The sequence below is a fragment of the Suricata suricatta genome, chromosome 6 (assembly GCF_006229205.1).
Source record: "Suricata suricatta isolate VVHF042 chromosome 6, meerkat_22Aug2017_6uvM2_HiC, whole genome shotgun sequence".
Taxonomy (NCBI): Eukaryota; Metazoa; Chordata; class Mammalia; order Carnivora; family Herpestidae; genus Suricata; species Suricata suricatta.
The window spans coordinates 134,695,552-134,719,418 of NC_043705.1; the positions used below are offsets into that span (position 1 = coordinate 134,695,552).

Here is a 23,867-nt window from a genome sequence, read left to right on the forward strand (position 1 = left end):
CTCCTTTCCCGCGCCCCCCCCCACTACCACACCCCGCGCCGCCTCCCTTCCCCCGCCGCGCCGGGGCTGTCTGTGGGTACTTCTCTCTCTCTTCTCTTTTCTCTCGCTCCGTCTCTCTCAGTCCTTTGGAATGGGTGGATAGAAAGTGCTCGGACTCTCGCTCTCACTTAAGGGGCTGCTTGGAGGTGGCGAACGACGCCCCCTGCCACCTGCTACCCTTCTCAGCACCCCAATCTTGCTCACGCGCGACGTCTGCCTGGGATTCCGATACCTGGACGGGCAGTGAGGTTGGGGGTGACCTGGTGGACCCCCTCGGCCCATCAAGACAGATGTCCTCGGGGTTGAGGGTGGCCGCCACCGGCAGGCAAGTCCGGGCGGCGCCCCCGGGACCAGGCGCGCTGGGCAAGGCGGCTCCTTCGCACGCTGGGCTGAGCCTGGAGCTCCGCGGCTTGGGCACTAGCGACGCCGCCGAGGTCCACCTTAGTGGGGTTGGGCGACGTCGCCCCTGCGACCGTGCTCTCGGGACTTGGGAGAGGAAAGAGAAAAGACAAGAACCGGAGGGAAGGAACCATCGTTGTTCTATATCTGTTTTTTTAAAAGAGGCAACGAGTTCCCGGGAAGACTGGGTTAGCCGAGGCAAGCCGCAGAGTGCTGCCTAGAAGCGCACAGGTCAATGCCATGGCCAAGATTTGTCGGGTGCCTCGAGTCACTACCACGTTAACACCGGGACATAAAATAACCACCAGCGTGGGGAGGTATGCCCACCTTGCTCATCTGTTGGCAAGAAGCAAATGCAAAACATAACAGGATAACGCTCAGAACCACAGTTCTTTCATTAGACAAAAGCCAATTTTTACCTTCCCGCGACCGTCTGAACCTTTGGAACTTTTATTTGCGGCATTTTGGCGCCCTCTGGCTGTGCCCGGATTGCTTTCCGGCTCGCCAACAACCCAGCAAAGCGAAGCAGGGAGCTGCGAGTTCTCTTTTAAGGTGGATCTGCCCTCCCGACCTGTGCGTGGATTGGGGCGGGGGGATTTTCCCACCAAAATCGAGGCTACAAAATGCAACCATATTTTAAAAGGAAGGACGCCAAAGGCAAGTAAGTACATCTGCATTCGACGGGGGAAAGGTAAGTCCGTTTAACAAGAAAAAAACTTGGTAGAACTTAACTGTACTTAAATTAAGCAGGGCATCAGGGTCAACCCGATACTATGGTCGTTGCTAGAGGCTGTGCTGGGTGGGTTAGACTACCTAGTGTTCGGATATTTACGGTCTGCTGCCACAACACGTGCAAGCTGGAAATGTTCGCATTTTAACCAAAGGGCTGTAAGGAAAAAGTGGCACTTTTGTTTCTATGTGTTGTTTTTTTTTTTCATTTTTCCCTGTTTTGCCATTTAAAAGTGAAAGAGCAAAGAAGTAACTATAGGACAAAAACGAGGAGGGGGCAGCATTACAACTAGGGTTGCCTCCAATGCATTTTATATAACTGAACACTTATGTTCAATAATTTAATATGTTCCATCTGTCTCACTTATTCCAGAACGTCATCTATGAGGCCCTATTGCGGGGTTTCTCAACCTCCTGTTTGAGGTGGATAATTTTTTGTTTTGGATGGGGGACGGGGCTGTCCTGCCCTCTATTGGGTGTTTAACATCCTTGCTGGACTCTACTCACTAATTACCAGTAGTGAGAGTGCATGCCCGCGCGCGCACACACACACACACACACACACACACACACTCACTACCTTCCACCACCAACATATCACCAGTTGTGACAACCAAAAATGTCTCCAGACATCTCCAAAGATCCCCTGGGAGGCAAAAATCACTCCAGGTTGAAAACTGCAGGGGGAATTTTAAGTCCTCTTGAGCAAGCCTCTAAGTTTTTACTTTACCAAATTGAATGAGCATTTGCAAATTTACATTCAAGACATTTACTGAATGTATTTAAGACATCTGAGTAGTTATTTCATTAACATTCCATTTTTAACTCTGTGATCTTTCAGACATGTAAATAAATCAACTGAAAATTGGTAAATATATGTTCCCATTGTGTTCGCATGAGAAGACTCTGACGGTTATCTTCTTTCTATTGTCTTTTTTCCAATTTTTCCCAAAAAAGAAAATGCAGAAAGAAACATTTGTCACCTTCAGTGCGTCTAGCTAAATTTCCATGATGGAGAAAAACAAGCCTTTTGTGATTGGAGAAAAGATCACAGGTTATCATAAAAATGGGAGGCAAGGGGCACCTGGGTGGCTCAGGGGGTTAAGCATCTGACTCTGAATTAAGCTCAGGTCATAATCTCACCCAAGATGGGATAGATCCCCAAGCTGGGCTTTGTGCTGAGTCCCTCCTCCATGTGTTCATGCTCTCTCCCTCAAAATAAATAAACATTTAAGGAAAAAAAAGGGAAAGAAATGGGAAGCAAAAGCTTACACCAATGAGACTATAGGTCTCTCCAATTTTGCCTTCCATTAAACTTAGCTGTCTTGTTATAAGATTTTTTAAAGGAATTTTTTAGTGAAATAATGATGTCACTGGCTGGTAAGGCTACTCCTCCTAGAATTTGTAGACATGAATCAAATGGTAACCAAAATGTTACATCTCTGTCCATTATTACATAAAATCCAATTTGTTGATGTCTTTAGTTTGATTTTTAGTTGTTCATCTAACATCTTAACATTTTTAAGGTGCATGCTCTTGAAAACTTTTTCAGAACACACACTTCAGGAGTCACAGTTAAGTATTTGAAGTTCTGGAGTTTAGAAAACTGTTCACAAAAACTATTGTGGATGTCAGCAGCTGTTTTGACTATAAACTAACAGACTTGGATGCATACGCTAAAAGCACATTTTATGACATAGTTAACTACCTGTCAGCATTACACTGATGAAAACAAAGACTGCTTTACTCTCCAAATGGAGTGAATAGATTTGTAATAACCAAAATGGATTGTAAAATGAATTCTATTCTCATTTTCTTTCTAAAAACAATTTTTTAATGTTTATTTATTTTTGAGAGAGAGACAGAGTATGAACAGGGAAGGGGCAGAGAGAGAGGGAGACACAGAATTGGAAGCAGGCTCCAGGCTCTGAGCTGTCAACACAGAGCCCAATGTGGGGCCCAAACCCACAAACCATGAGATCATGACCTGAGCCGAAGTCAGATGCTTAACCGACTGAGCCACCCAGGTGGGGTCAACTACTGTCATTTTCAATTGCCTGCCTGATTTGCTTCAGGGAAGCATAACGTGCATTATGAAATTACTCATCAAAAAGATAAATTATTCAGTGCCTACTGACTTTTCCTAAAAGATTTACCAAGGAATTGCTTGCAATATAATGGACACATTGTCACCAAAATCACTAGTCCGTTTCTGAGAGCTTCCGTGTGTGCTCAGCATTTCCAGTTGTACCTAGTGTGTCAATGGAGGCATCTGCAATTGATTAGTATCTAGACCTCGTTTCACCTTCAAACCTCACCCACAGCTCCTCGCTCTGTACCTCCCAAATCACCACCTCCCCAGGCCTGACATCTTCCTCATTTCCCCTTCCTTCTCTCTGAAATAGTCAAAAGGTTTAAGATCCCAAATAAGTGATGCAGACCAAGATGGGTGAAGCAAAACATGCTGACAGTGTCACCCACGTTACACCAGCCACCTTTGCTTGACATTTTTTTGGCTAGCTCCTGTTCAAGGCCACATGTTAACCCAGGCCCTCAGAGGAGACCCACACAGAGAATTCTTTAAATTCAGCTCTATTCATCAACTATTGAATGGATGACCGACTTGCGGTGAATGTTCACAAGGCCTGATCTACAAATTATAAGCTGACAGCCGGACAGAGCCAGTATTACATATGAAAATGTACCGCTTCCCCACCCCCCCTTGAAGTATATGTATGATTTTTAATCAAAGGAAAATATTGAGATCTGTGCATTTATTTCATCTTTCTCCTGCCTAACCTCCCCCACCCTGGGATGATCACAGCCTCACCATTCACAGGTGCAAGGGAAAAAACTTCCTTTGTTTCACTCAGTGGTTCTCACGCAGGTGTTCTTTGGCTTCTCAGAGAACAGCCTGCAACATCTAGAGGCACTTGGGGGGAAAAGATATAAGAGGGGAAAGTGCCACTGGCATCTAATGGGTAAAAATGAGCGTCGCTGCTAAGCCCCCTGCAGCTGGCAATTGGCCAAAGCTGGCTCAAAGCTGGCTCAAAGGCCCATAATGATGAGGTTGAGAAACCTTGGCTTAAAAGTGCATGAAGTTGGGAAGGATTTGTTTTAAGAGCACAGGCTGCACGGGCACTGCCCCCTGCTGTGTGGGGTTCAGGGTGTCCAGCAGGCGGTGGCAGGTCTAGAGCTACAAAATTCAACTTCGAGCAGGGGCCCGGAGCCCTTCCCTGACCCCCCTCCTTGACTAGGACATGAATCTGAGCAGTGACTTCAAGAGCAGTGCCCAAGACTGACATCGGGGATCTTGAATTCCACTCTCTATTACTACCTGCCGAGTAAAATGTGTTAACTGGCAGAAAACGACTTAACCTCACTTCCCCACTTCGGTGTCCTCTTTGTGTCCTGGAAACCCATAGCTGGGAAACCTGAGCAAACCTGTATCTACTACAAAGCATCCGACTCCAAAAGGAAGGAGCAAGCCGGCCTTGGCAAGATGCTAGGAACCTGTTTGCCCAGGATAAAAAGCAGACCAAAAACAATCTCATACTCGACCTGAATAGTTCCTGTTTTCAACTCCCTCTCCCCATCGTGCATTGTAATTTCCACACCTCCTTCCTCCCATCAGTGGTCCCCAAATTCTTTTCTACTCACCAGCATTTTCTGTTAAGGAAATAAATACATCAAAGCAGCGATAAAGAGTGTGTGCCTCACTCCCCAGCGAGGGCTTTTTCTAGCCGGTGCCTACCTTTTCCACAGACTTGAGGCCGGGGATTAAACCATAGGGACCCCAGTCTTAGGAAAACAGTCCTTAAATCTTTGGCTGCCCTTCTACCCAAATCGCCTGTTAAACCCTTCAAAGGACAAGTTACTTTTAAAGGACCTAAAGAATGTTGTAGAACAATTATGCTCACGACTCCACTTCTGAATAAACGAGACTGAAGAGGTTCTAGTGTTAAATAGCATGAGCCTGGAGGCTCGCCCGTTCCTTGTTACTACCTGCCTTTCCTCTCAGATCAGCCCCTGCTGGTAATTAAAATATTTTTACTTTAACTCCGAAGCAAGGAATGGTGCCCAAAATAAATTGCTAGTGCAAAAGTCAGTTGCCAAACAGAATGCAGAGGTTGGACTTCTTTGTATTATAAATTAATTAAGGGATGCTGCTTTCTCTACTTCTCCGTGCACAAATACTGTGAAAATTCCAATATCTATCCAACTCTGCTCTTTGGACACACTCCCTAAGACCCCCAAACAGCTGCCATGATGCTCCTGTCGGTATCTCAAGCCCAGGAATCTCCTGCTCAGAGAAGGTCAACTCAATGTCAGGAAGAATGATTTCAGAGCCAGGGTATTTGACACAAAGCATCATGGCCCCCATCTGAAAGCATCCATGAGGACTTGGAACAAAAAAGAAAAGCAATTTCATTGTCCTCGAAATACTCATTTGATCAAAATCAAACACAAGGGGAGATGGGAAAGATGTCAAGAACGACGTCTTAGGTGCTAAAGCAAGTTGCTACACAGTAGCAATGGGGGGGTGCCCTTACAGTATAAATAAACACATGGGGAAATGTCCTCGGGGGTTTAGCCCCTCTGTTACCAGTGGCTCTTGCTGGGAATTGGTGTCATTCCAGAGGTGGGAGGAGGGCTGCTCAGCTCTCTAACACCATGTTATAAAGTTCCATGTTGAATGAATATTTTTGCAATGACCGTTCATTATTTCGAGACTCAGAATATATAATTTTGTAAGTTGCTCTGGAGACCTGCTCTGGGCTAAGATATCACCACTTGGAGACTGCCTTCTCATCAGCTTTCCTGTTGTTTGGATTTTTAACCCTACACTTCTGGTTCTTGGATCTTTCTGCTTCTTCACCTTTCAATTCGTGATTTAATTTACATGAAGAATGTGGCTGTCCCCTAGGCACCCCCATTTCAGCGGCCGGACCAGGTCTCTGGGCGACCTCATCCCAGCCCACCTCTAATGCAAAAAGCACCCCTTTCCAGCTTTTGAGGTGAGTGTAGGAAGATATTAGCCTATAGTTCGCCTCTACTATGCCGTCCATATATTAACGTACTTTGGGAGTTGGTGGACCCATGCTCACCCAAAGCTCTGTTTTCTGTATAATGTTATTTCTTAGTGTCTTCCTCAGTAAATCTGAATGGTCTGTTCAACAGCATTGCTGCTGATTCAAAAATCACTTAAGCAGTTTATCTTCTACTGGAGACCAATTATCTTCCTTTCTGTTTTTTATTCCTAATAATGCTGCTGTGACAGCTTTAAACACACGGTTCCCATCTTTTGAAGTATTTTCTCAATTTAAATTTCTAGAAATAGGATCCATCAATCACCGCTATGCTGATTTTGATGGTGTTGCCCTCCAATAAGATTAAACAAAATCAGTGCAACCAAAAGAAACTAAGAGAACTCATTTACCCAGAGATCTAACCCCTATACATTCTACCACTGGTCAGAGGTACAAATGTCTTTAAGTTGAATACACTTAATTATGGACAGGATTCGACTTTTTGCCCAGTGCTGATTCACTGTATGGGATTCATCTGATGTCACAATCTGTCTCCGATGAAAGGGTTAATATCAATTCTATTGATAAACGTCTTCTTTTCATCCCTTTATCACTTTTCAGTGGGAAATTTGGTTTCATTCTTACAGTCCAGTTCTCTTTGAATCTGTTGGACTTTGCCAGATTAGCACAGGCAACACATCTTAGTGGCTATGCAGACAAGCTTGATTTTTAGATATTAATGGTTTCAAGTCCCAACTGCATTTGCTTTCTGGGTTTTCGCACATATCTTCATCTCTCTTAGCCTTAGTTTTTCCATCTGGGAAATGGGAATATTTCCAACTGCACTGGGTTATTGTGAAGATTCTACAAGAAAATTTAAATCCCTCAGTCAGTTCATAAAACACACTCAGAGGGGCGCCTGGGTGGCTCTGTCAGTTAAATGTCTGACTTCAGCTAAGGTCACTCCTCACTGTTCATGAGTTCGAGCCCCATGTTGGGCTCTGTGCTGACAGTTCAGAACCTGGAGCCTGCTTCGAATTCCGTTACTCCCTCTCTCTCTGTCCCTCCCCAGTTCACATGCTCTCTTTCTCTCAAAAATAAATAAACATTAAACAAGATAAAAAATAAATAAAATAAAACACACTCAGAAAAAATGTGCTCTAAAGAAGCCAATTTTATTTTTTTTAATTTTTTTAAATGTTTTATTTATTTTTGATACAGAGAGAGACAGAGCATGAGAGGGGGAGGGGCAGAGAGAGAAGGAGACACAGAACTGGAAGCAGGCTCCAGGCTCTGGGCTGTCAGCACAGAGCCTGACACGGGGCTCGAACCCACGAATGTGAGATCTGACCTGAGCCGAAGTCGGAGGCTTAACCAATTGAGCCACCCAGGCACCCCTAAAGAAGCCAATTTTAGAGGTGCCTGGGTGGCTCAGTCGGTTGAGCGTCCGGCTTCTGCTCAGGTCATGATCTCACGGTTTATGGGTTCGAGCCCCGCATCAGGCTCTGTGCTGACAGCTAGCTCAGAGCCTGGAGCCTGCTTCGGATTCTGTGTCTCCTCTCTCACTGACCTCCCCTGCTTGCACTGTCTCTCTCTGTCTCTCAAAAATAAATAAAAAGACATAAAAAAGAAATTAAAAAAAAAAGAAGAAGAAGCTGATTTTATAGCGCCACCAATTGGGCCATTTAAGGAAGGGATAAAATAACAGGAGTCAACAGGACAGGAGGGCACATGTCCCTCTAATGGAAAAAAACCTGTGGCACACAGTCTGCCTCTTTGTTTGCATGAGACCCTTAGCCCTAAGCTTCCTGGCGGCCAAGAAAAGAAAGTCAAGATATTATGAACTATTAACTCTCCTCTATTAAAGGAAAGTTTCCAGTGTGTCCGGAGGGACAAATCTTCCAAGCAATCAGCTTTCAGAGGAATGGATCGATGTATACCGTAACAGAAAAGACAGTGAATGACATAAAGGGTGATTTTTCAATAATGATTTTTACTGGAGATACAGACATTTGCCCTTGAGGCCATTTATGACATCAGCCCGCGAACTCCACATATCATCAAATCCTAATTCTGAAAATGCAGCTTCTGAATTTTATAATTCATATTATAATTCTGAATTCTGGAAAGATAATATTATAATTATAAAGCAATTTTATGAGAAGGTACAAATAATGTGGCGCACACAGGCCACTTTGTGCTGGAGCGGATGGTGAGATTCTCCGTGGGGGGGGTGGGCACGGAGAGAAGAGGCAGGCAGCCTCTCTGGGGTCCTTGCGGAAGTCCCTGGGAGGCGAAAACACCCCCGACCGCTCTCCCAGACTCTGCTGCGGCCTCTCCCCTTGAGTCTCAAAGGTTTTGAACAGGGGGACCCCAGGGTCCTAGGGGATTTGGGGACAGCCATCGGGATTCTTCATTCCACTCTCTAGCTTCTTCTGCATTTTATTGTGAACCTTAAACACTGCAGCGCAAACGTGGACTTCTCCAGTATTGTGTTGGCAGAAAAGTAATAAGAAATATTTGTATTCTGGGACACCTGTGTGACTTAAGCGTCATACTTTTTGGCTTTGGCTCAGGTCTTGATCTCACGGTTTGCCAGCTCCTCTGACTGCACAGAGCCTGCTTGGGATCCTCTCTCCTCTCTCTGTCCCTCCTATGTGCGTGAGCTCGCTCTCTCGCTCTCTCTCAAAAATAAACCTTACCAAAAAAACAAGAAATGTTATAGTCTAAGGTTTCATTTTCCTTTTTTAAACTTAGCTCGCATTTTGACCCCGCCCCAGGGGTCTCCCCCTTCGGTCTGAAGGGCTGCCCTGGGAGTCCGCAGTGGACACGCCACATCTTTTCGGCAGCTGTTCAGAATCTGCCCAGGGGCCTGCAAATGGCCAACTGCAAGGTCCGCAGGCGGGAAGGGCTGAGCCTGGAAGGGGCCACCCAGGAGGCTTTTGAGAGCACGTGTCCCCACCCACCAGCTGGATTGACTGGAGCTTTAACAAGTGGCTCCAGGGAAACAGGAGGAAGTGGGCCTGGCCTGCGGGATGCAGCGAGCAGCAGACCCCAGCCAGCGCCGGGCGGAGAGGCAGGGAGCACCGCCTTTCTAAGATTGGCCAAAACACGTACAACGACTGAGGAAAGGAATTTAAATTACGCCCCACAGCACCAGTCTGCATTTTATTCTGTATTTCTTCTAGCTGTCATTAACTAATGTCCGTTATGGATACTTCTCTAAGAGAAATTAGAGGCGAGGCTTAAACAAAGAGTCCCGGCCTTCGGAAATATACAATACAATGGAGAAACTTACAGTCCAAGGTCGGTGTCTGCAAACTTTGCTTCGAAAGATCCAAGTAGTGAGGATTGCAAGCAGGAGGCTTCTGTTGCCACCACAGACCCCTCCGCGGTCATGGGAAAGCAGCCATAATTTGAAAACAAACGGACATGGCCTTGGTCCAATAAAGCTTTATTTACAAACCGCTGACAGGTCAACTTTGACAACAGGGGCTGGCCATTCACCCACCCCTGCTAAATTCACCCTAGACTGTAGGAAAGTAGGTTTGAAGCTGCCTTTCGAAAATTCAAAAATTTTATATGCATTCTTTTATTTGCCTTAAAATATTCTGGAGCAACAAATAAATCCAAGCAGCAGAAAAAAGCTCTCTTTCACATGCTATATTCATGTGAATATTATATATTCTCAAATCACTTAACCTTCCTTTTCACTATGATAAACTCTACATTCTTCAAATCCATTCGGATGTGTTTTCATTGATTCAAAACATTTATGACTGCCACATAAAGGGATGAAAATTTGCATTTAATCCTGATTTCCATTAAAAGGGGCTTACACTCTTTTCTAAGGTTTATTGTATTTAATCTCATTAACTTCACATTGATTGTCCCAGAAATTAAAATATGGCTTGACATATTTGCCAGTCTGGTCTGGAATTACCTCCTTGTGGGGAAGCAAAATGGGGGGAAAGAAAGTGAATGAAGTTGGCCACCCATCAGAGAGGGAAAGGTAACACATTTAAATGGAAATAAAATATTAAACATAATAAATACTGATTAGTGCAGGATATTTTTCTGAAAGGAACATTAAAATATTATACAAAAATTTTATGTAAAAAACTTTTCCTTCATGATATGGGATACCAGATGAACTCCAGTTAAATAAAATAGATGCAGACTCCTGGGTGGCTCAATTAGTTAAGCATCCAACTTCAGCTCAGGTCATGATCTCGCGGTTCATGAGTTCGAGCCCACTCAGAGCCTGGAGCTTGGTTCGGATTCTGTATCTCCCTCTCTCTCTGCCCCTCCCCTACTCATGCTCTGTCTTTTTCTCTCCTAAAAATAAATAAACATTTAAAAATTTAGTACGTAAAATAAAATAGAGGCAGACCCATTTCCATTTATCTGAGATTCACTCCTAGAGATTGCAGTTTATAATTTTGAGCCTCAGTTTTATTCTTAGCCTACAATTAAATGTTGAGAACTGTTCAAAGTCTAGTTTAAATCTAAAATGCAGCAACATGATGAGGTTCTGTCTTTTTAAATCCTTCACATTTAGAGCTGGAGGGAACCCAGCTCCCCAAGAATGTGAGGTGAATGCCACATCCTGCCACCAGGATGGACATCACTACTAAATCTATATCAACCCATCGCAGAATTGTTTCCATGGCCAAAACATCATTTGTGGTACTGTACCCAGACACCACTGCCAGATAGAGCTCACCCCACGGCTGACATGGAATCTTTCATTTCCAAGACAGTCCAGTCCTCATTTTGCAAATTTGGAGGCCGTAAGTTTGAGGAATCTTCCCATGTTCTAAGCAGGATTCTCCTCAAGGTAACGCCCTTTCTGCTTCTGTTTTACAAACCCCGGGTGACCCAGGGCAGGGTGGGTGTTGCTGTCATAACAATATGAATTCATACGCAAATTAATCATGTTTATCAAGCGCCCACTAAATAAACTCTTTTCCTTAGTGCTGGGAATTCAGCCATAAACTAGGCAGACAAGGTCCTCTGGGTACGAGGGACAAAAATAAAACTTTGGAGAGCGTTACTGTGATGGGAAGCAGGGAAATGCGGCCTTAGCAGGAGAGAACTGGGGTTAAGAAAAGACTCCTATTGGAAGCCACTGAGCTTGTGTGTATAATGAAGGGGAAGGCAGACTTTGAGAATGCAGGAGAAAGAAAAGATAATAACAGATGCCAAGCCCCCGGGTCCTTGAGAAGGCAAGAGGTCTTTGGTTCCAGAGGACGCAACAATGAAAAGGTGGCCTTTCAGCAGAGAAGTATGGCTCGCAGACTGCATATAGGAAAGATGAGCATACACGTAGGTAGAATATTCAGGTAACAAGGTATAAAGGTTGACCCCAGGGGCTCCTGGGTGGTTCAGTTGGTTAAGCATCTGACTCTTGATCTCAGGTCGTGTCATGATCCCATCATTAGTGAGTTTGAGCCCTGCTTGGGATTCTTTTTCTCTCACTCTCTCAAAATAAATAAAAAACATTTTTTAAAAATCTAAAACTAAACACATAAATAAAGGTGGACCACGTTTCCAAAGTTTAACTTATACTCACAGGTCCTTCTGCTCCAATACAGAACCAGGAGGGCGGACATTCTCACCCATCTCATTCGCTCTTGTGAGCTCAGGACCTAAAACAGGGTCTGGTGCACATTAGGGGCTCAAAAATGCTTATTCACGGGGAAAGCACTGCAGAGGGCTGGTGTCGCCAAGTCTGGTTTGCCAAATGGCCACAAGGTGGCAGGCTCGTTCAAGAAAACAGTGTCGCCTTGTTGGCTAATTTTTAGAGCAAAATAAATGGTAAACCAGAGAAGTGGTGACTTTTTAAAGAGCATTCTAATAAACTGGAAACAAAATATAGCGCTGGGATGTACCTAGTTTTCTTGTGACGGACAAGACTTGATGCAACCACGAGAAAGGAAGTAAAATGCGAAGACCGGTTAAGTACAAGAGTCCACGACCTGCTGCTGGTGGTGTGAAATTATTTCCTCTTGACATTATTTCCCCTTAAAACAGTAACATTTACTGCCTCTCAGCTGCTTCTTGCCTTTGGCAAGTCTGAGTCACACAGTGAATATAAAACACTAGAAAATCACCGAAGTGAAATAGGATACTCTTTGAGACCACCTAAGCTGTCTGAAATCTGAATTTTAGAACCTGAATATTATTTGTACAAATACTATTAGATCGGCCCTTAGGGAAAGAAATATCTTGGTGTTACTCCTTGTGGTATTAGCTTAACATTTTATTTTTATTTCCCAGCTACACCCTGAAATGGTATCATTCAAGTAAAAGTTAATTCTTTTTCTTTTTAAAACGTGGGATACTGGGTTTGATTCTGACATGTCTGCATCATTAAATCCTTGACATTGTGTTTTTATTTGGTTTTGCTGGTTTTGTTGTGTCTGTCATAGATGGTATTATTCAAAATGTTTGCTGCCTTCCCTGGGAGATTATATGTCCCTACCCACTGATATCAGACAAACCACATGATCTGAGATGCCCCTCAACGAAATAGAATAGAATCTCTCTGACCCGCTAAGGTGAGCCGCAATCATGTTTCTTGCTTTGGCCATTGAATTGAGGAGAGAGGTGACGTGTGTCGCTTCCAACCAGAAGTTTTAAGAACCAGCTCAGGGTTCACCATCTCCCCCATCCCTTCACCTGGGACTACCCACTTTTCACCCAGCGGCTGCTGCACCTTTTGGACCCCTGGTATGCACCCTCATGAGGGACCTGCTGTGTGGGTGAGAAATGTGTGTGTTGTCATAGGTCCTTGAGATCTGGGGGCTATTTTTTGCTGTGACATAACTTATGTAGCCTTAGTTGACTGACATAGCATCTTATATGGTGGTTGTAAGAATAAGCGAACTAATACTTACGTAATATTTGGTCCCTTGGATGGTATATATTAAGCAATGGAAAATATGAAGTTTTAAATATCATTGATCTTCATTCATTCATTCATTCATTCATTTTACCTGCCGTGTTCATGATAAAACACATTTAGGTTTCATCTAATTTGCATTATAAGACGCTGGCATCATTGAGACATTTAAGATGAGATTTAGAGTCCAGTGAAGAGGCTAAGATGTCTCCTACATGGAAAGCAACAGGACATATGGATGATCGAGTGCCAGGCATGGGATGGCATCCATGCTCAAGAGTATTTATTGAACAGTTAGTGTTAATCTCCCTACACCCTGCTCTGCCTCTGCGGCCTCTCTTACTCCACAGCTACACATTTGTTTGCTAAACACAGCCAGTGAAAGAAATTACTTAACCAACCTATAATATTCTTTTTAAATTCAATTCCATTAAATAGCTTTGGGCTCTCTGCTTATGGTAGTGAGTTCCTGGCATCAAGGAAAGAAAAGTGCCCAGGCCTGGGTGGCTCAGGCTGGCTTCGGCTTAGGTCCTGATCTCACAGGTTCGTGAGTTCGAGATCTGCACAGGGCTCGCTGCTGTCAGGGCACAGCCCACTTCAGATCCTCTGTCCCCTGGTCTGTCTACCCCTTCCCCGCGTGTGCTCTTTCTCTCTCTCAAAAATACATAAAACATTTTTAAAAAATGAAAGTGCACACTTCCCAACATGTCTTGGGTCAGAGTAACAAAGCAAAGCTTATTTGGTGCCAAATTAGGGTTATTTTTATATCCTCTTAGTATTCCTGCAGGAATGCATTCTCATGTCCTACACAATGCAAACTTCCTTTCATAATGGTGACAACTGAATGTTCTTACTACAGTTTGGGATGAGGGTCAGGTAATGGCCAACTTCCTGAGTGATGTGGCTTCTGACCTACATCCTGCTGATTCTCTCAACCCTGATCAAGCATCACAGACTCCAGCCCATCAGAAAATTCACAGCAACGCTTCTATTATTGGCCCCTTTAATTGAAAAGAAAATGGTTTAAAAATTATTTTTAATGTTTAGTTGCTTTTAAGAGAGAGGGAGGGAGAGGGTGGGTGAGTATGGGAGGGGCAGAGACAGAGAGAGAGAGACACAGAATCCAAAGCAGGGTCCAGTCTCTGAGCTGTCAGCACACAGCCCAGTGTGAGGCTCGAACTCATGAACTGTGAGATCATGACCTGAGGCTACGTCAGACACTTAACTGACTGAGCAGCCTAGGGGTCCCCCAAAAGAAAATGTTTTTAAACTGTAATTCTTCCATGGGAAGTTTTAAAAGACAGTTTTCCCTACAGAACCTTCAAAGGCCCATCACTTGGAGGCGGGAGATACCCAAGCTGAGGGCAGGGTAGGAGATTGTTTTAACATTTCTATGTGGATGAATGTTCTCCCAGATTCCCTCCCAGTCATGCAATAGAGACAGCTACCTCTATGCTCCCTGTCTCCTCCCCCCCCTCCCCCCTTCACTGGAAATGTGCTCTAGAGAAACTGAGTTGAAGACAGGCCAGCATAGTTGTTACTGATAAGTACAGAGAGAGGGTGAGGGACAGGCCTGAAAACAGGGGAAGTTTTACTGAAGGCTGGCCTGATGATGATAGATTACCCAGCCCAGTTCCAAGAACATAATGCCCGAAGGTCACAGCCAGGAAAATTCTGCCCCCCAGTAAGAGATTGGAAGCTTATATGGGGAGCAGTGTCCCTAACGAAAAGTCAATGGATCCCCTAGCCAAAATTTTAGTTTGGCACCTACTATAAAGCCCACTTGTCCACAGTTCTGTGCATATACACATAGTTTGCAAATCGTTATCTTGGTCTTAGTTATAAAAGGACAACCAAGGATCATCAGGTATTTAAGAAAACTTGCAACATAATTGGAGACTCATAGGAAGGACTCCAGAGGCCACAGAGATAATGCAGGAATGTGTGTGTGCTACATGTACACTCAGAGCTCCTAGGGAAGAGTTTAGCCATAAAATAAGAACAAGAAGGTAGATCAGAAAGCAAAAGAGATTTCTTGGGAACTGAAAATATGATAAACAAGATATAATTTCAACAGAAGTTTAGAATTTAATATGAGACAAATTCTAGAAAGTAAAACAAAAATATCAAGAAATAGAAAATAGGAAAGAAAAGGAAAGACAGAGGTTCAAAATACAAGGTCCAACATTTCTGAAATTCCAGAAGAAGATCAGAAAGGAAGAAATTATCAGTGACATTATACAACATTTTCCCCAGAACTGAGGATCACAAGCCTCCAAATTAAAAGGGCACACCAAATGCCTGGCACAGTGAATGATAAGATCACAACAAACATGCTGTCTTGAAATATCAGAACCCTGGAGATAAAGAGAAGATGCGAGGATCTTCCAGAAGGGAAACCAACAAGTGGAATCAGGAATCAGAATGAAAATCCTCTAAGTAAAATGATAAAATTTTCAAATTTCTAAAGGAAAATGATTCTCGATCTATGATTTCATACCCAGCCAATATATCCACCAAAAGTGAGGGTACAATAAAAGTTTTCAGACTTTCATGGACCCCACCAGAATGAAAGTTAACACTCTCATGCTGGAGTGAGACATGGCATCCAGAAAGGAGGACACACAGCCCAGGACTGTGTCAAAGGAAGTCACAGAATAACAGCACTGCTATGGATTCAGATATCAGCTGACCCAGATTAGAGCAAGTGAACAAAACCGGCGGGGAGGAAGGTCTCCCAGCAAAACTTGTACGAAAGACTATATGATACATTTGAGAATTGGGAAGATAACACTGACAGACACTTGGTAGTGCTCTGAGAGCATCTGGAACTGAAACAAGTACAGTTTTGGAGACAGCAAAACAAATGAGGAAATGAGACAGTTTGTAAAAAGAAATGAACTCCAACTCTAGTTGGCTCAGTGATAAACCATGTTTAGACGGCCATAAGAATGTAAACGCTGACAAATAACTGACCAACAAGTTGTGACATATTAGGAAAATGCCAGGATGAAGAGGGGAAGGGAAAGATAGGAGAAGAGCTATCAGAACACCCTATTATATCCCAGAGCAGAAATTCACTAGATACTGTCTACAAATGACCACTCAAGAACTAGAGAATGACCAGTAAAATTTGGAGAAAATTTTCACAAGAACCAACTAAAAATTAAAAAGAAATGTCCATAAAGGAAACAGAAAGAAAGATGGGAAGGAGTGAGTAGGAGAATGGTATTTTTCATAATAAGCCTTTTTGTACCAACAATGTTTTAAATTACATGCACTTGTTATTTTTTTAATTAAAAAAAATGATACAATACAGGTTCATCATCAAGGAATTACCAACCTAGTTAGGGAATAAGACCCAAGCATATATATATATATATATATATATATATATATATATATATATATATATATAAATATAAGGATTTCCATAATAAAGTCAATAATAGAAGATTCTTCAACAAGACTATTTGTCTAATTGCCCAAAAAATGACTTCCAGAGTCAGAGACAGGAGTGCTCAGGGAAGCCTTGACATTGGGAGGGAAGACTTTGTGGAAAAATGAGGTCCGTCCTAAGTTTTCTTGGAAAGGTAGAATTGTCTACTTGAACATGGGGAGGGTAGTCCAAGGACTCATGGGAGGGAAAAACAAGGGTGGTGGTGGAGGATAATGAACACTCTCTTTAGACTGAAGCCTGTGTGCATCTACCCAGTTTGGGTCCTACGTAGGAGCCCTGCAATCTTGAGACCAGGAAAGGCCAATGGATACCAGGCTCTGGGGGGTCTAGGAAACCTGGCTAAAATATTTGGACTTTCTCTAAAGACAGTGGTCCCCCATGAGATGCGCATCCACTCTGAAGAAGCACAAGATGAGAGGCAACGAGAACACTGAAGTCATCTCTTTGGTCAGTAGTAACTACGCACATTGACCCTGATGTTCCCACTCAGCCCGGATGTGTGTCAGCTGGTCGGTGAGTGTGTCACTTTGTCCCAAGGTGATGGGGGTGACAGAAGGGGCTCCTCCCCATTTCTTCACGGCTTGTTTACTGTGTTTGGCAGCACAGATGGCTCGTGTTTTAGCTTAATTAATCCTCAATAAAAGGATAAGCAGCTTAAAAAGATTCTTGGTAAGAAATGGCGTGTTGAACATAGTATTGATTAAGTAACACAGACCAGTGGCAGACAGACAGCGGACACACCCATCCTTCAGCATACAGTAAAAGCAGCAATAATCCAATCGTCTGTGGCAATAAACCGGACAAAAAGTGTTAAATGACCTGGAAGATGTATGGTCCCAAATGTTTGTACTCACTTTTATTAAAGAGGAACCTTGCCCTAAATGCAAATCATGTCTCTGGGTGGCAGCGAGTGGTAAAACTCAGCACCATGACTAGCAAGACATCTAAATATACGTCCTATTTCCGCTGAAACTCACCTTTTCAAATTTTCCATGGTTGTGTATTTTGTCACATCGATATGGTTAGCATGATAGTATTTGCATGTAATTTATACAGCATGTTAATTACCCACCCCCACCCCCCACCCTGATTGTGCATAAGATCAGAAGGGCTCTGAACCCACCTCTATGGATGATGGGAAATTCAGAAGGATTCGGGACTGTAGGAGGCTGCGCTCAAAATTCTGCTGGAGGGGAGAGTCATATGGGAAGAGATTCCGTGAATATTTAGGACAATGCAGGTAGAAAGCAATAGGGAGCTAACTGAGGGTAATCTACTAGCCCTGGAGCTGAAATGAATAAACTTGAGAGATGCTGCAAAGGATCAAGAAAAGAGACAGACTGCCCGGTTTCATAAGAGAGGACATTTGTCATTACGCCAGCTGCTAAATATAGCCATCGGCAGCTGAAGACACAATAATTAATGCAGCTTTCTGAGTATATTGTCCCTTGTTTGACCTTAGATGAATATACATAATTTTGCTTAAAACCCTATTTTCAGGGTTACACAGGGTTTTGTCCCTAGGAACACTTTCTTAATGTTCTAACCCTGAGGAAATAATTTAAGGTTTTTAAGTTATTAACAACCTCCCTACCTAATCCCTCCCTATTTTTAAGGTGCCTTTCACACTAATTAGATGTTTAAAGCATAAACATATGAACAAAAATTAAGACTTCCAAGATGCTCAAAATGCTCCTGGTGTTGTTCTAAGAAATTTACACATGTTTCTTTACTTCATGCTCATGAAAGATCCATTTCACAGATGAGGAGATCGAGGTCCAGAGAAGCTATAGAAGTTTCCCACTTTAATTGCTAAAGCTGGATTTCAACCGAGGAAGTCTAGCTCCAAACCACCTATTAGCGGCTACTAGAGCATAATTAGTGCAATTGCTCTAAAACACCTTCACGTGATTCATATTTTCTTTTGAGATGTGTCGAACCAGTCAATTCTGTAGGTTTCCATGCTTTTGCTCCCAAATGTGTGGTTTGAAACAAACTAATTTATTTTCTGTTTACTAGTCGAGAAATTCCAATTCTAGACACAGCCCATTAATTGACAAATAAAATGCAATGATCAGAATATACAAAATGCCTGGGGTCCATGACCCAAGAGAGTAGTAAAATCCTGACAGTTAGGAAGTTACATTAAATGTAGGAATAGCGGCCGCCTAGCACCCTTCAGGAAGTGTGTCAAGCATATTCTTAGAATATCGGAGATTATATTAGCTTTCTGCAGCTACCGTAACAGATGACCACAAGTTTGATGACTTAAAACAACAAATATTTATTCTTTCCCAGTTCTGGAGGCCAGAGGTTCAAAACCAAGGTGTCGTTATGGCCCTACTCCCTGGAGGCTCTGAGGGAGAATCTATTCCTTGCCTCTTCCAGTTTTGGATAGCTTTCACTTATTTATTTATTTGGGCATCTCTCCTGTTTGTGTCTTTTATAAGGACAGTCGTCATTGGATTTAGAACCCACTGGACTAATTCAAGATGAGCTCCCCAGCTCAAAATCCATAACTTAATGTAGCTACAATGTCCCCCCTTTCCAAATAAGGTAGCAATCACGTGCTCCAGGAATTAGAATGGGAACAAATCATTTGGGGGACTGTCATGTGGCTCCCCACCAAGGGACCACCAAAAACCAACAAACTAAGTTAAATAGTCAAAAGATATAACCAAAGGATGGGAAGACCAAACAAGGCAAACTGAAAGACACACAGCAAACGAAAACACGAGTAAGAATGTGTGGTGTCTAGAGTCTCAGAATGCACAAAATAGGAGAATACGTAAATCGTGCAAATGTTCAATGTCCATTTTGGATTAGGATATTGTAGCCCATTTGCAGTGATACCTTTAAAAAAGGAACGAAATGTGAAAAATCCAAACAATTAAATATTTGTAAAATACCTCCTTTCAAGAAGGGATAAAAAGTTTGAACAGGGAGAGGACAAAGCCGGGAAGATACAGTAATAGTCCGTGGCCCAGCACGTGAACGCTCTCAAGAAGGTTCTCTGATGTTGGCTTTTCCTTAGGGCACGTGGTTCTAAGCAGGTTAAGGGAGTATCTCAGGGTTGGGATTATCGCAGGTGTGAGATTGTGCGTCAGGAGACCCCAGCCCAGACCCCTCAACATTTGAGAGGTGTATCAACGTTCAAGGCTATAGTGCTGGGCTGTGTGGGGCGTACAAGGGAGTGTCAGCCTCTCCAAAGACAATTGTAGCGAGTCTCTGCTTGTCCTTTGCCTCTTTCGTGTGAATTCCTGACTTTGTAACATGGGGAAATTCGCCTAAAAGATTTTCGGCCTCCTCTGCCTCTAAGCTGCTGATTTGAGAGGTCTGTGACCTCCCTTTCCGCGAGTGAGCATTCCTGAGCCCTGGAATGCAGCTTCCCGGGAGGCTTTGGAATCCTTCCTCTGAGGGCCTGCACATGAGCACATTCCCGTCCTTCTGGAAGGATTCATGCTGGTTCCACCCCAGGCCGTGTGTTTAGGTCCTGTGGTCCCGAGACCCTCTGAGGGCTGACATTCTCACGTGTCAGCAAGCAGAGGCCAGCGGGGAGTGCCTTCTGTGACCCTAGAGTGCAGACTTTCCCTCTGATTCGTCTCTCCTTACCGCGACAAGGGGTCCTGAGTCCTAATTTCAAAGAAAGAACATTGTGTCACGCTGAGAGTGTCAACTTTCAGGGGCAAAGCGTTCACTGTCCCCAAATGCCAGTCCACAGACAGCCACCAGCTCAGGACAAACTTCACCCTGTTCTATGGCGACGTGTGTGTGCACGCGCATGCTCATATATAAAATCCATTTTTCCTGACAAGAAATGTCCTTCTAAAATTGTATGTTGTCTTTTGTATTAAATTGTTTTTTCTTTTATGAACTGATGGAGATCATTGTTTAAGGGTTTTTTTTTTATATTTTATTTTTTTATTATTTTTTATAATAGAGTATTGTCACATTGGTTTCCATATAACACCCAGTGCTTCTCCCCACAAGTGCCCCCCTCCATGACCATCACCCCCTTCTCTCCCTCCCCCTCCCCTTCAGCCCTCGGCTCGTTTTCAGTATTCAATAGTCTCTCATGATTTGTGTCCCTCTCTCTCCCCAACTCTCTTTCCCCCTTCGCCTCCCTATGGTCCTCTGTTAGGTTTCTCTTGTTAGACCTATGAGTGCAAACATATGGTATCTGTCCTTCTCTCGTCGTTTAACTTTTAAGGAATTTATTTTTAGTGCCGTTATCTGGAAGCTTCTTTTGTAATTAGCGGTCTTTTTTTACGCCTCCATTTCACTTTGTGGCTTGGTCGTAAGATCTAAATATCTGGGAATCTCTGCAGTAGCTTTCCAGTTACTTTGCAGAAGCCTTAAGAACTCTCCAAACCGGTGTCTCATACGTGACAGTCCTTACCGGAATCACCTGACTCTGCCACCCTGCAGTCCTCCCGGAAAGGACAAAGCGACAAAGTGAGGAAGTGAGGCCGCGACCTTCATCTCTGCCCTGCGGGTGGACCCATGAGAAAGGACGCACATCCTGGTCTTAGCTGAATTAACTGGGGATAAAGTCAGAGGCAGGACATCTTCATGCAAAGCGGAAAGAAAGTGGCCTTTAGCTGGGGACCTGCTGTTTCCTCCCCACCCACTTGTCACCAAAAAAAAGTCAGATTCTCACTGAGTGAATTCATATTCTTATCCTGCTTTTAAAAAGTTTCAATCACGGGGTACCTGTGTGGCTGAGTCCATTCAGCCTCCGACTTTGCTCAGGTCAGGATCTCAAGGTTCGTAAGTTCAGACCCCACATCGGGCACTCTGCCATCAGCACAGAGGCGGCTTTGGATCCTCTGTCTCCCTCTCTCTCTGCCCCTGCCCTGTTCATGCTCTCTCTCTCTCAATAATACACATTTAAAAAATAAATAAATAAAAATTAAATATTTGCTCATGATAATCTCAGTTTTAAAGCTTCACTATTGTTATATTTTCAATATTTTAGTTTTCTAGAGATGTATCATGTTACCAACCACAGCTCAAAATCCCTCATGGTAATTTCCTTCTGTGCCTATTTTGTTACGTCTCCCTCCTCTCTTCTCCCCTCCTTCCTGAAATGACAAAGAAGAGATGTGTAGAAAATGTCATGCAAACAATCAGAAGATTATGCATATACACAGTTCGGTTATGTATTGAAGTGAGCTTCAATTGGGGGGAAAAAAAAACCCAGAAAACAAAATAAGGACTCACTTTAAAGAACAGAGTTTGTTAAAATACATTCTCGGATTTCTGTGAAGTGATCCAACTGAGAACCTTGTATAACATGCGAGGATCCACTAGGGGGCACTGCAGTCAAAGCACACCGCAATGAACGCAAACCTTCAATCCCCTTGCAGTAAACCAGGGTAGGTTCATTAATGTTGTCCAAATTGTTTTCACTAAAGGATAGGGCGCTCCTTTTACTTTTGCTGGAAGGGGGAAAAAATCATCTTCTGGCAGCAGAAGTAAAAATTAGCTGACCAGGCTTCCAGAATGGGCCCTGTACTAAAGTCAATATGCACGTGTTCCGGAAACTTGAACCCGCATGAGAACGTGAACCGAGGTCAGGCCAGAGATAACATTCGGGAACAGTAGATGACCTGCGGGCTCGTCCTGCTTGTTAAAATGTCCTCTGCCCTCCCCTCTACTCTCCCCTCACCCTACCCCTGCTGATTGTCATGGGCAAGAAAATGTAGATGTCTCAGAAGCTTTAAAATAAGATTCAGGGGGAGAAGGCATTTAATTTCATGATACATCTGAGGTCACCAGCGCACTCCAGCTGAGCGAGGGCATGATCTCCGGAGAGCTGTGGCCGCTGTGCCAGGAAGGCCAAAAGGGGCCATCTTTCCGGCTGCTTACATGGAGAGAAGGAAGCGTGGAGTAGAGGGCAAGAGGCCAGCAATGCATGTTCTTACCCATTTTTTTTTTAGACATTTGATTGGGCACCTGGGTGGCTCACCTGGTTAAGCAGCTGAGTCTTGATTTTGGCTCAGGTCAAGATCTCACTATTGTGAGATCGAGCCCCACAGCGGGACTCTGTGCTGGGCATGTAGCTTGCTCACATGCTCTCTCTCCCTCTGCTCCTCCCTGGCTTGTGCTCTCCGTCAAAAAATTTTTAATTAAAAAAAAATAAGCATTTGAAATTTTCATTACACTAACTCCACTTTTAAAAATCATTTGGTTGATTTGTTAAACTAAACGTATGCTTCTTAGACTAACAGTTGAAGGGCTGAGGGCAGTGGGGGGGTGGGAGGGGGAAGGAGAGAGCACAAGGGGAGGCCCAGGAATGAAGACTCAGCAAAGGTACCATAAGGACACTTAGAGCCAGGTTCAGGCCCCCACAGCCCTGTCCTGAGCTCTCTGGCTGCCCTATAAGGCTGCCAGCAAGAGGCCTTACCCACACAAAGAAGTTGCCAGTGCTCAGGTCACTAGAGGAAAATTAATTTTTTTTTTTACTTGGTCGGTGTTGCAGGTTGAATTATGTTCTCCCCAAAACAAGCTGAAGTCCAAACCCCCTATGTGTGAATTTGTCCTTGTTTGGAAAGTTCTTCGCAGAGGTAATCAGGTGAAAATGAGATGCTTAGGGCCGGCCCTAATCCAATATGGCTGTTGTCCTTAATAAGAAAACGTAATTTCAACACCTGGATGCACAGAGAGAAGGCTCGGGATGCCAGCTCGATTGGGGTGATACATTTGCAAGCCAAGGAACTCCCCGCTAGGAGACAGCCACTAGGAGAGAAGGATGGACCTGATTCCCTCACAGAGCCCTGTTCACAGCCTGACTTCAGATTCCCCAGCATCCAGACTTGTGAGAAAATACAGTACTCTTGTTTTAAAATACCCAGTCCATGGCACTCTGTTACCGCACCCCTGGGAAATTAGGTACTTACTTCTGACCAACTTCAGAAACTGTAGGATGGAGATTCTGGGAGGGGCAACGAAGAGATAAATAACTGACTAAGCATAAGGTTTTAAAGAATGACTCATTTTCCCTGTTGATCCTTAGAATGGAAAAATTATAAAAATATAACCACAGAATAAACATGACCTTCATACAAGATGAATGACATACCCATCACAGCCCTTGTAGTCTGCGGTGAAAATAAGCCACTTGGCCAAGGCTGAGGGGTCCCTGCTGGTGATCCGGAAAGATAAAGATGTGATGGAGAAGAAGGAAGTGATACTGACCATAAAGAGCACAGGGAGACCACGTAGAGCAGGAGGTTGTCAGAGAAAGAGGGACAGGCACCAGTGGACATGCACATCCCAAGGTAAAGCAGTCGGGTCTCTG

The 23,867-nt window shown here is 43.8% G+C and overlaps 1 long non-coding RNA gene across 1 annotated transcript in view; it reads left to right on the plus strand.

Moving 5' to 3' along the window:
- The first annotated feature begins 46 nt into the window (after nt 1–46).
- Nucleotides 47–23,867, plus strand: part of LOC115293267 — a 48,849-nt gene continuing 25,028 nt past the window's right edge. Inside the window, exon 1 of the long non-coding RNA XR_003909458.1 lies at nt 47–1,129. This is a non-coding gene — a long non-coding RNA (uncharacterized LOC115293267). The remainder of the gene's footprint in view (nt 1,130–23,867) is intronic.